General features: G+C 40.2%; 1 long non-coding RNA gene across 1 annotated transcript in view; it reads right to left on the minus strand.

Moving 5' to 3' along the window:
- Nucleotides 1-449: 449 nt before the first annotated feature.
- The window catches only part of LOC118246163 (uncharacterized), a 65,522-nt gene continuing 52,659 nt past the window's right edge, over nucleotides 450-13,312 (minus strand). The window contains exons 2-4 of the long non-coding RNA XR_004778091.2: nucleotides 8,987-9,516; nucleotides 3,622-3,704; nucleotides 450-1,158 (exon numbers count right to left, since the gene is read on the minus strand). This is a non-coding gene — a long non-coding RNA (uncharacterized LOC118246163). The remainder of the gene's footprint in view (nucleotides 1,159-3,621; nucleotides 3,705-8,986; nucleotides 9,517-13,312) is intronic.

Here is a 13,312-nt window from a genome sequence, read left to right on the forward strand (position 1 = left end):
TATAAAGTATTTAAAAGATTTCAGTGCACTAGCCTTCTTGTCTCTTCTTTTTTTTACTTTGTTGGAAATCTATATTTCTGTGATCTGCCACAGGGAGTCGTTGGGGCATCACTAGTTGTTCTCTGCCTTCCTACCTCCTTAATGATATATGGAATGGTTTTCACTCAGCATTCCTCTTTGAAGGTCTATCTACAGAGTTGCTGACATATTCAACAGGTAAATAACCAAATTTCAACTAATCCTGCCAAAATAAGCATTGGAGGAGCAACAGGGCTGATCAAAGCAGATTAAAAAACAAAAAAAAAACAACAAAAAAAAACCAAACCAAAACAAAACAAAAAACAAAAAAAAACACTTCAGATTATTTATTTATAAAAGAGACCTCAAAAATAATACAGAAAAAAGGGCAAAAACATAATTGTAGAATTGCTATTATATCCTATATAAATTCCCTCCTTATCTATGAAATATTTAAATAAGACTCAAAGCCTACAGTCTGTTTGGATTTCTACCATTCTGTGGGACTCAAATGGAATGAATAAAGATTTAAAACTCCAAGTAAACTAAAACCTAAAGTTCCATTTCATGATGACCATGACACTTCCAAGTTACTTAGGGTCTTAACAGAGGTGAGTATTTAATGCCACATTTTGCAGAACAAGAAGGTAGAAGAGAATCCATGTGATACAGTGAATATATAATTTAACAAGAATCTTAACATAGCATTACTAATAGCTTTTATTAACATTCTCCATACCCCTGTTTACTTTCTACCTATATATTCTCTTTCACTATTTCACTATTGATGATGACATTCTTCCAACCTACTACCCTGGCTTTGTCCTTACCTTCTTGGAGTGTGGGGGAGGGTTATATCTAGTTATCAATTTAGTCATTTGCCAGTTAGATGCCAGAATATATAACACCACCGGTGTCAGAGTGGTGTCCAAACACAAGAAATAGTGTTCTTTATCCAGTGCATTCCTTGTCCTTTGACCCTGGGAAAGTGGAAGGTTCCTGGAGCAGACAGAGGCCACAGAGAAGGCACCCTACTCTCCTCTGGCATGAGGGCCTCTTGGTGACAGGAGAAAGAAGCAGGTCTTTGGCTTCCCCTTCTTGCTGCAAGGGTTCTTTATGCACATCATGTACCAGCTGATCCTGGATTAAAAAAAAAAAAATCTGGGAAAATGAATCATAGCAAAAAAACATACAGGAAAATTGCCAGTCAGATAACAAGGACTGTAGTCTTCAGTAGCTGAGAAGAGTGAAAGAAAGGATGTAGCATAGCAGTCTCCCACTTTATTCTCCTGAAGATGCTGGCGGCCCATGGCTTGGACAGGTACGCTCTTTGCTGGGTTAAAAACTGCCTGGACAGCCAGGCCCAGAGAGTGGTGGTGAATGGAGTGAAATCCAGCTGGCGACTGGCCACCAGTGGTGTTCCCCAGTGGTCAGTGTTGGGACCTATCCTCCTTAATATCTTTATTGATGATTTGAACGACCATCTTCGTCGCCCTCCTCTGGACACTCTCCAACAGTTTCACGTCCTTTTTGTACTGTGGTGCCCAGAACTGCACACAGTACTCGAGGTGAGGCCGCACCAGCGCAGAGTAGAGCGGGAGTCTCTACTCTAGAGATCTCTACTAGAGCGGGAGTCTCTAGTCTTCACAGTAAAACCCATTAAAGAGTGTCATGAAATAAATGGCCACAAAGCTTGCTAGCTACTTGAATAGAAGAGCACAGGCACACAGTTCTGAAGTGAATTGAGAAGACAAGCCAGAGAGACTAAAGAAAAAGAATGAGCAGATGTTGCAGTGCAGATGAGGGAGGTATGTAGCTATTTAATTCTACTGGAGTAACAGGCAAAAAAAAAAAAAAAAAAAAAAAGTGTCCATAAATGGGTGCTGAATTAGTTTTCTGATTTGGAATAGCTAGCTAGTTGAAATAGTAAAAATAAAACATCAGAAGTGTATAAGAATTATAGAATCATTAAGGTTTGAAAATACCTCCAAGATCATCTAGTCCAACCATCAAAATATACAGACCTGAAGTCCAATTAGGTTTATGGGCACAATTATGACCCTGTTAAATCGTCAGTAAAGCTCCCCTCAACTAGAAGACACCCTTTGATGGTCTTCTATGCATTTTTCTGTCAAAGAAAATGTTCAAGGTTCTCAAGGTTATTCAGGTATCTATGCTATCAATTTCAGTGTAGTTTTACCTTGGAGAGTCTGGGCCTACTGTCAAAGCAGAATACTTCACAAAGGAAATCAGCTTGCATGACAAATTTCGTACTCTGCCTGAGGAGGAGTGCAAAGGTATTCTCTCCTAATTAAAATATGAATGCTGTCATCTGATGAACTTCCTTGTGAGAAATAACAAGCTCCCTAATTAAATGTGCGATTTCTTGACATTTAAACAGGTCAATTTTTTTTCAGTTTGTCTGATCATTTATTTGAGGTGCTTCTTCCAGGCATGTTTATTATACTAACCATAATTAATAACCACCACAACAGACCCTTCTAAAACCCAAAGGTGAATAATGTAGTTTTGTCCTTTTATTCAACTGAAATTATTTTAAAACAGACAATAACTATAATTAAATGTAAGATAGAGGTTTTATTCTTATTAAGCCCTAACCAGCTTTCCAAGCTTCCTGTATCTGTCTTCTGACATATATCTTTCATAAAGTTACCTCTTTATTCTTCTTGGTTTTAATGAATAAAATGTTATTGCATAAAGCTCCAAAATGGCAGATCATTCAGGCTTTACTTTACCATTATTACTTGAAAAGGGTGCTTATGCAGATAGGCTGTAAACTGTGATACTGGTAGACATGAAGACCTGTGGGCACAGACTTTAAGAGCTTACGTGGTTCCCATAATGGTAATAGCTGAACACAGATCCTGATTATTAACACAGTAATGAGAATTTCATATATGTAGCTTTCAACAAGTCCACCCCAAATTAATCTTTCTTTTTCACAGAATTATTAAAAAAATAAAATCCTATACTCTAAGTGAGATTGAAGCATACGAGTTTCAAAATATTCTATGAATTAAGAGTTCTTATAAAAAAAAAAAACTTTTCCAGAAAGAGTAATCCCAGTCCTTTAGAATTTGCCAAGTTATCCATCAATTCTAAACTCCCAATTTCTTAATAGTTATCAAGAAGCATGAGAAAATTGTATGATTTACAGGTTTAAATTTTTCGAACTAGGGAATGACCTTTCTCACCAGGTCTCTAAAGACAATCTGGCATTTATTACCATCTGCTTTGTTAGTCTACAATATAAAGCTAATTTATGTGATCTCTCTGTTAAAAAAAAAAAAAAAAAAAAAAAAGTTGCATGCTGCTTTATTGCTTTTGTGTGGCTTGGGTTGTTTTGTTTTTAGTTGTTGGTTGTTGCTTTGTCTTGCTTTATTTTGTTTTTCCCCAGTGAGATGTCTGCCAGGGGGTTGACCTGTTAGCTTTATATTTATTGTGAGGTTTTCTTTGAGGTTACAATACTATTTTTGTTCCCGTACTGCAGGGACACAGAATAGGCAACATGTCTATTAGGTGGCTACACAGTTCTCAGACAAGCATAGTAATTGCAATCAGTGATTGCTTGCATACACATACCAGGTTATGAACTGCAGCAGTGAGAAACAGGTATACTACCAGTGTTTAGCAGAGAGCTGGGGCAATAACCTCTTAAATGGAACCTGTAAGAAATAGCAAAAATATGTCAGAGCTCTCAGAATTTATAATTTTCTATGTCTAAGGTCAATAGTTGACTACTATAATGCAGAACAAATTGCTCAGAATCAAAATTATGTTTTTTCTTAATTTTTAAATCCTTATTTTTTTCCATGTGATAATAGACTGAGTACTTTGCCATTTCTTATGTGCCTCAGGAGTAATCACAGCAACAACAGCATTTAGAAGGTATCTCACCTCTTTTGACAGTGTCAGTGACTTAGGTACTACAGCAGAAGTAGTATTCCAGGTTCAAATAAAAAATAAAATTTCTAGCTTATGGAAGACTATTCTTTTGGGAAATAGTATTATTTTTACCAGAACACAAAAGGGGAGGCAAACAGATATTATGATGAAAAATTCTCCAAAATAATATTTTGAAAGAAAACTCCTTGCATTGTAGAAAATTATTATGTTTGGGTTTAATTTAGAAATTTACTCATAATGTATTATAACTAGTAATGCTACTGTCTTTCCTAATCACACAAGAAATAGTCAGAAAATTTAAATTAATGCTATCTGTCTTAAACTGTCTAAAAACCATGCATCTTGCTTTAACCTTTTAAAATTATCTTAAACATTTATGAATTGGAGAAGTCCTAATTAAATAGATATTCTCCATCATCTCATGACTCCAGATAGAATTAATGGCAGCCTAAAACAGATGACCAGACTGGGAAGAATGAACCCAACAGGTGAGTGGGCCTTGTCAGGTGCTGAATTGCACTTAAGCCTCTATCAACTAGGAGCTATTTAAAATTCAAAATTCAGGCAGGGTCTCAAATAAATCTTTCTCATAGAAGAAACATTAAACATCATCTTGAAGGACCCTAAGGCACCTCAGATGCCAAACTACCAAATAAAAAATGTATTAAAATTGGTAGAAGGAGCAACGAAAACTTGGTTTACTATGTCTCAATACTGTGTCCATATTAAATTTGCTTTATTTTTTTTCACTAAGATATAATACAGGAAAAATTCAAGATTTTGTAAAAAGATATTTCTTCTTTGACACTATGTGCTGTTTCAAAATTCCCTGGTTTTTGACCTGTTTACTTTAGAATTAGGATTTATTCGTATCTCAGTTTTGATAGGAGTTCCATGTGTTCCTTATGTTATACACCAGAATACATGACAAGACAAGGAAATATGTTTTCTTACATCAAAATTAATCTCTTTCAAAATCTGTAAAAGGTTAATTGTGCTTTTAATCTATGTATAACAAATTATTTTCCTTTATATCGAGGAAACTCCGTGTTGTACAAAAAAAAATAACTACATAAATAAATAAATAATAAAATAAAATTAAGCTTTACAGATATCTGAATATTTTATTTTCTATTCTTCATCACTCATTCCCCTATTTAATTGCAGCTGCTAATGACAAATGCTACCATCGAATACTTATCTTCACTGTACTTCACTGTCCAAAGATTACCAGAAAAGGAAGAGTCAGAATCTGACCAAAACGTGAGCGATAAACAGCTAAGAAAAAATAGTCTTAGAGAAGTTAATATGATATGGAGTGCATGGGAATGCATTCTTCCAGGACTTTGTCAGCAACAGTGCTCCTGTAGAGCATAGTCGGTCTGACTGGTAATGAAGAGAAATGTGGTCTTTAAGATAACAAGGACTGAGCACATCAAATATTTGAAAAATAAATTGGATACAGAAGTGAATTGATTGCCATATATGTTGGTCATTTGTTAGAATATGCAAATGAGCTGTTTTAAAAATTAGGATAAAAAATTACTGTCAAAATTAGAGATAGATTTTATATACATGCATCCATGTACATTCATGTGTATATACATATATATGCATATTTTAAACAGAAATTCAAACTAGAATCAGATTCATAGCTACATGTCCAATATCCTTTCTTATCTGAGAGGAAAAGAATGTGCCTGCAAAACAAATCTGGGCTTTTTTCACTAAGATGCATTTGTTGTTTGAAGTTGGTTGATTTGAAGTTGGTAAATATTTAAAATTTGGAAGGATGAATTTTTCAGAATTATACTTTGAGCCAAATGTTGTTAATAAATAATTGGCTTTTTAAAATTAAGATAAAAATATTCTTAACTACATGAACCATCTTCCTAAGTACATTGTTTTTAAGTTATGGTCTTTTTGCAGTTCTGTAACTCTTTTTGCTTTCTCAGCTGATCAGCTAGTACATAGTGATGATGAAGTCACATTTCATTTACAACAGTCATACAAAGAATTACTGTCACCTTTGGAAAATGCTATGCTGTGTGGAAGTGCACACCCTGGGAGTCAAGCAACTGATAGTTGGTTAGCTGGCGTACACAAATACTTCTGGTAATTTAGCTGAAACTGTAAAATGATGAACTTACACCCATCTGTGCCAAGTCAGAAAAGTGATTCAAATATCACTTTTTGTGATATCACACATTTAAAAGTGATTTAAATCAGTTACACTCATTAGAATCCTTACATATATATATATATATATGTATATGTATATATATATAAAAAGTGTTACTTGCTGGTTGGGTTGTTTGTACCGGAAAAAAATCACAATAAATGGAAAATGTAAATGAAAGTGTAGAGAGTTACAATGATTCCCATCTCCCACCCACAAAGGAGTTGGGCACTACTGTGCCAGAGCTCAGATTAAACTACCAGATTTTGAGTTTTTTGTGAGACTGAGCTATTTCCCCATTTATTTGTTATTGTCAGTATTTCAGCATTATTAGTATTCACATTCTCTGCTACAATTTTGTGAGCATGTTGGGAACATACAACATGCTCACAAAAATACTGCACATCTGGGTGTTTCCTATGCTTTTTAGCTTGCGGGATGGAGGGTTAGGAGGGAAGGTTCCTTTCCTCAAAGGGTTACTGCATGAGTGCAGAGTACTTCTGCCAGTGTGCTGTGGTGCTGGGCTTGGTGCTAGCACTGCTGCTGCTGCTGTACTGATTGCAGTGCTAGCACAATTCAAAGATTTTACTTAGAGTTACAAAATATGGCAGGGGATGTACCACCACAAAACCCAAAGCAAAAGCTGTCCCTGCATGCAAGAGTCAGTTCTGTATGTGTGCATGCACACATAAGTATATGGAGGATGGAAAACCTAATAAAAATGTAAAGCACATTTATGAGATCTGATGCAACACACAGCTTTGCCAATGAATAAAAGATTTTAAAAAAAAAACATGTTTGGCAATTTGCAGTTCCTGCTTGCCAACTTGGAAAGGAGCAGAGTGATCAGGGTAAAGTAATTAAACATTTTTAGCCTTTGTTTTCCATGCTATTGTCTTCATCTTATTGCTCAGTGTTTTGCTAGCCTAAATATTGCTTTAAAACATGAGCTCTAAGGTCTTCCCCTTCTCACACTGAGGGTTCTCAGTTATAGTCCCTCATCACCATTCATGAGTAACCATGGACGAGCACCCCTACCATTAAACACAACAAATCTGGTTAGCAAAAAAGACTGCACTTTATACCCTTTAACTCAGCAATAAGATGTTTTTGAGATTCCTCCTTGTGTGGTGCATTGTAATGGGTCGTGTGATTAACAAGCACCACTGCCAATAGTCAGACACCAGAGCAAAACATTTCCCTGCTCTTGCCAAGCAACGAATTTAGGGCCCAATTCAGTTAGAGCACAGCCAGTTTCCTTGCTACAGAAGCTGGCCATGAGTTTTACTGAAAAAGCCTTTTGCTTTCAGAATGCAGATAAGAATTCAAGACAACCTAATTAAAAACATTAATGATTTTTTTTTTCAGTTGGTGTTTTCTTCTGCTTGACATGATTTATTGTCAGATATCTCTGAGCATAAGAGCTTTTCTAGATGTATGGCTGCAGAAAAGGATTCTTCATCCATGCCAGGGACACTTACTGTAGTTCCTGCTTGATTAAATTCCTTTTCCTTTCCTTTTTTTTTTTCCACATTTCTTTTTCTTTCTTTCTTTCTTTCTTTCTTTCTTTCTTTCTTTCTTTCTTTCTTTCTTTCTTTCTTTCTTTCTCTCTTTCTCTTTCTTTTTCTTTCTTTCTTTCTTTTTCTTCCTTCCTTCCTTCCTTCCTTCCTTCCTTCCTTCCTTCCTTCCTTCCGTCCTTTCACTTTCTTGCTTTCTTTTTAATTCTACAAATATAAATCACTTCTTCCAAGATCATGTTCCTTTCCTATTGTGCTACAACTTTCTTAAATATGTATATTGGCTTCCCTGCATAAAATCACTTCTTATCCTCTACAAAATATTTTATAGTCAGTTTTGGCATCTTCAGCCTGGCACAAAAAGATTCTGCAAGCAGATATGGGCACGTCGTAAGTATAAAGTAATTATTTATTGGCCAATGCACATGAGAAACAGCTACTATTTGGTGAGCTATGAAGTTAAGCACTGGTGTGCCCACACTCTGGTTGCAGCACCTGAAGAGCCTTCACCGTCTGAGTGGGCGTCAGTTAGGAGGGAAGAGTTGGTGGCTGCAGTTCCTGGGAGCCATCTTCTGGGGTGCGGAGCTCCCACCTTCCTCCTGTCCCATCAATGCTGACAGCCCTGAGGTTTCAATCCCAGCCCGGCAGTTCCTGACTGACCCAGATTAGATCTAAAAGTGCAGCCGTGGGGGATTAGATCTAAAAGTGCAGCCGCGGGGGGAGAACTTTCAGCAGGGGCTACAGAGAAAAGGTTACAGTGCAACATGCCATCACCTGTGTTTCTTTCTCAGATATTATTTTATTCCACTAAAGCTTCATTCCTGATTACTTCCCTGATCCTTCTGACTGTACTTTCTGTTTTTCTTCCCCATTATGTGGTTTTGAAATAGCAAGTCTAACTACTAGCTTCCTTCAAAATTTCTCTGGTTTTGTAATAATTGCTATCCAGAGTTGCTACCACCTAGTGTTTTTCAGGTGTCTGGTATCAGCTTGTTATCTACTATTCATAAGACCTTGGGACATAAACAATGTTTGGCATAAGTTTGTCACTGCAGCGTTTCAATGATCTGTCAGTAGGGAAGCAATATCATTCTGGACTTTTTCCACTATGAGTGAGCAGAATTTTAGCCAAGGAAATATATTTTCTTCTCCTTTAATCCCCTTCACAGCGAAACCCAAGAGGAACACCCAGAAAGGACATAATGTGCTTAAGAGTATGCCATTATATGCTTTGCAAGGCCTGTAGTTACCCCTGCCTTATAGCCATTAAAACTGCAAAGGGCAGTGTGTCTACATAGACAGGTCATGTTTATTACAATACATAAATCCTGTGTGTACAAACTACCTGATCATGAAGTCCAAGAGTCATTTCTCTGGGGCTTCCTGAAACTTTTAGCAAGTCACAGAATCACAGAATGGCTGAGGTTGGAAGGGACCTCTGAAGATCATCTAGTCCAAGCCCCCTTCCAAGCAGGATCACCTAGAGCACATTGTGCGGGATGGCATCCAGGTGGGTTTTAAATACCTCCAGAGAAGGAGACTCCAAAACCTCTCTGGGCAGCCTGTTCCAGTACTCTGTCACTCTCTCAGTAAAGTGTCCCCTCATATTCGGCCGGAACCTCCTGTACTTCAGTTTGTGCCCATTGCCTCTCGTCCTCTCACTGGGCACAACTGAAAAGAGACGGGCTCCATCCTCTTGACACCCTTCCCTCAGATATTTATACACATTGACAAGGTCTCCCCTCAGTCTTTTCTTTCCCAACCTAAATAGGCCCAGTTCTTTCAGCCTCGTATGACAGTTCTTTTGTCCTCGTACGACAGTTTCTCCAGTCTTCTAATCATCTTCATAGCCTGTAGTCATCAAATTCCTCTTTCCTGGGAGGAAAAAAAAAAGTTCATGATAATTTAATTTCAAATGATACATTCAGTTGGGTGATCAATGGCGTTCTGTGCTTGAATCTAATTGTAGGAGATCTTTCAACCTGTGTTGTGTAGTCAGCCAGTATATACGATATATTCAGGCAGGGGTAATACTGATATGTGGCGGTACACTGTGAATCCAGAAAACTGTGGCTTGCTTTCAGTATTTCAAGCATAGAACTACTTAGTAAAAATACAACTAATATTCAGACACTTAAGAGTAAAAAAATATTCCGGATAGACACTATAATTGAGATCAGTCAACTGGCTTACAATTCTTCTTCGGTTTTGTAACATTGTGTCTGTGCATTCTTTACACAGAATGCAAAAAGAACAGAAAAAAAAAAACATACACATTGGAAACATTAAGCTGTATTTATGCCAGAAATAAACACATAGTGTATAAATTCCTGGAATCTATGATAAGGCACGTGAAAAATAAGGTGATTGATGACAGTCAACAGGGCTTCACTAAGGGCAGATTGCACCTGACAAATCTGGTGGCCTTCTATGATGGGGTTACAACATTGGTGGATAGGGGAAAAGCAACTTATATTACCTACCTGGACTTGTGCAAGGCATTTGACACTGTCCCCCACAATATACTTGTCAGAGAGTTGGAGAGACATGGATTTGATGGATGGACCACTGGGTGGGTAAGGAATTGGCTGGATGGTCACACTCAAAGAGTCACAGTCAACGGCTCAATGTCCAGGTAGAGATCAGTAACGAGTGGTGCTCCTCAAGGGTCATTATTGGGACCGGTGCTGTGTAACACCTCTGTCGTTGACATGGACAGTGAAATTGAGTGCACCCTCAGCAAGTTGTGTGGAGTGGTCGACACACTGGTGGGAAGAGATGCCATCCAGAGGGACCTTGACAGGCTTGAGAGGTGAGCCTGTGTGTACCTCATGAGGTTCAAGAAGGCCAAGTACAAGGCCAAGTCCTGCATCTGGGCTGGAGCAATCCCAAGCACAAATACAGGCTGGGCGGAGAATGGATTGAGAGCAGCTCTGATGAGAAGGACCTGGTCAACGAGAAGCTTGACATGAGCTGGCAACGTGTGCTTGCAGCCCAGAAACCCAACTGCATCCTGGGCTTCATTAAAAGAAGCATGGCCAGCAGGTCAAGGGAGGTGATTCTCTCCTCTGCTCTGCTCTTGTAAGACCCCACGTGGAGCTCTGTGTTCAGCTCTGGGGCCCCAAGCACAAGAAGGGCATGGAAGGATTGGAACGAGTCCAGAGGAGAGCTGCAAAGATGATCAAGGGGATGGAGCACCTCTCCTATGAAGACAGGCTGAAGGAGTTGGTGTTGCTCAGCCCAGACAAGAGAAGGGAGATCTTATAGTGATTTTCCAGTGCTTAATGGGGGCCTGCAAGAAAGCTGTCGAGGGACTTTTTGTCAGGGAGTGTAGTGATAGAACAGGATGTAATGGCTTTAAAGAACTGTAGATTGAAGTTAGATATTAGGAAAAAGTTCTTTACTCAGAGGGTGGTGAGGCACTGGAACAGCTTGCCTAGAGAAGCTGTGGATGCCCCATCCCTGGAAGTGTTTAAGGCCATGTTGGATAGATCAACTTGCACTAGTGACAGGGGGGCTGGACCTTTAAGGTCCCTTCCAACCTAAACCATTCTATGATTCTATGAAATGTCAGCCCCAATCTGGCTGTCTTGCTCACCCAAGCAGAATAAAGCAGTCAGTCACACCTTTCAGAAACAACATTCACTGAGTGATATAGCACACAGCTATCCCTAGGGTCTAATCTGAAGGTCATGTCCACCCAATTTATGACATGAAATCCACCCTTTACCATCTATTATAACCCTGCAGTTGTCCACATTGAGTTCTTCAGAGTTCTTTAGGGGGGAAGCTTCTCTCTCCTTCCCACCTTGCTCTAATCACAAGTGAAAGAGAGGGGAATAAAGGTTTGCAGAAGACTAGAAATGATGGGCAGAGAAATTGCAGAATCACCCTTGCTGGATTTACCCCATTTACAACTTTTGGTACATGGATAAATTCTATACACAGCAAGAAAGGGACAGTAGACATTGATACCTTGCATCTTAACACTTCATGTAGTGCTGAATTTCAAGTATGGCCAGCTGTTGGGGGTTAATCTAAGATGTTTTTATTATGCAAGATCGGCAGTTCTAGGCTTAAATGTAAATTTATGATTAACCATAACATTCAGCATAGATGTAACAGAGCCATACAGATGAACTATAGAATTATAGGGTATCTGGAATCAGAAGGGACCCACAAGGATACAGACACAGACACAGACACAGATTTCTAGGTTGGAAGAGACCTCAAGATCATCGAGTCCAACCTCCGACCTAACACTAAGTACTCCACTAAACCATAGCGCTAAGCTCTACATCTAAACGTCTTTTAAAGACCTCCAGGGATGGTGACTCCACCACCTCCCTGGGCAGCCCGTTCCAATGCTTAATAACCCTTTCGGTAAAGAAGTACTTCCTAACATCCAACCTAAAACTCCCCTGTCGCAACTTTAGCCCATTCCCCCTCGTCCTGTCACCAGGCACGTGGGAGAACAGACCAACCCCCACCTCACTACAGCCTCCTTTAAGGTAACTGTAGAGAGCGATAAGGTCGCCCCTGAGCCTCCTCTTCTCCAGGCTGAACAACCCCAGCTCCCTCAGGCGCTCCTCGTAAGACTTGTTCTCCAGACCCCTCACCAGCTTGGTCGCCCTTCTCTGGACTCGCTCGAGCACGTCCATGTCCTTCTTGTAGCGAGGGGCCCAAAACTGAACACAGTACTCGAGGTGCGGCCTCACCAGAGCCGAGTACAGGGGGACAATCACTTCCCTAGACCTGCTGGCCACACTGCTTCTTATACAGGCCAGGATGCTGTTGGCCTTCTTGGCCACCTGAGCACACTGCTGGCTCATATTCAGCCGACTATCAACCAATACTCCCAGGTCCTTCTCGGCCAGGCAGCTTTCCAACCACTCATCTCCCAGCCTGTAGCTCTGCTTGGGGTTGTTGTGCCCCAGGTGCAGGACCCGGCACTTGGCCTTGTTGAACTTCATACAGTTGACCTCAGCCCATCGGTCCAGCCTATCCAGATCCTCCTGCAGAGCCTTCCTTCCCTCGAGCAGATCGACACACGCACTTAGCTTGGTGTCATCTGCAAACTTACTGAGGGTGCACTGGACGCCCTCATCCAGATCATCGATAAAGATATTAAAGAGGACCGGCCCCAGTACCGAGCCCTGGGGGACACCACTTGTGACCAGCCTCCAACCAGATTTGACTCCATTCACCACAACTCTCTGGGCCCGGCTATCCAGCCAGTTTCTAACCCAGCGAAGCGTACACCAGTCCAAGCCCCGAGCAGCCAGTTTCTTGAGGAGAATGTTGTGGGGAACGGTGTCAAAAGCCTTACTGAGGTCAAGGTAAACCACATCCACAGCCCTTCCCTCATCCACCAAGCGCGTCACTTTGTCATAGAAGGAGATCAGGTTCGTCAAGCAGGACCTGCCTTTCATAAACCCATGCTGACTGGGCCTGATCGCCTGCTTGCCCTGTAAGTGCCGCGTGATGACCCTCAAGATAATCTGCTCCATGAGCTTTCCTGGCACTGAGGTCAAACTGACAGGCCTATAGTTCCCCGGGTCTGCCCTCCGGCCCTTCTTATAGATGGGCGTCACATTGGCTAGCCGCCAGTCAACTGGGACCTCCCCCGATAGCCAGGACTGCCGATAAATGATGGAAAGCGGCTCGGCCA

The sequence above is a fragment of the Cygnus atratus genome, chromosome 3, assembly GCF_013377495.2.
Source record: "Cygnus atratus isolate AKBS03 ecotype Queensland, Australia chromosome 3, CAtr_DNAZoo_HiC_assembly, whole genome shotgun sequence".
Lineage (NCBI taxonomy): Eukaryota > Metazoa > Chordata > Aves > Anseriformes > Anatidae > Cygnus > Cygnus atratus.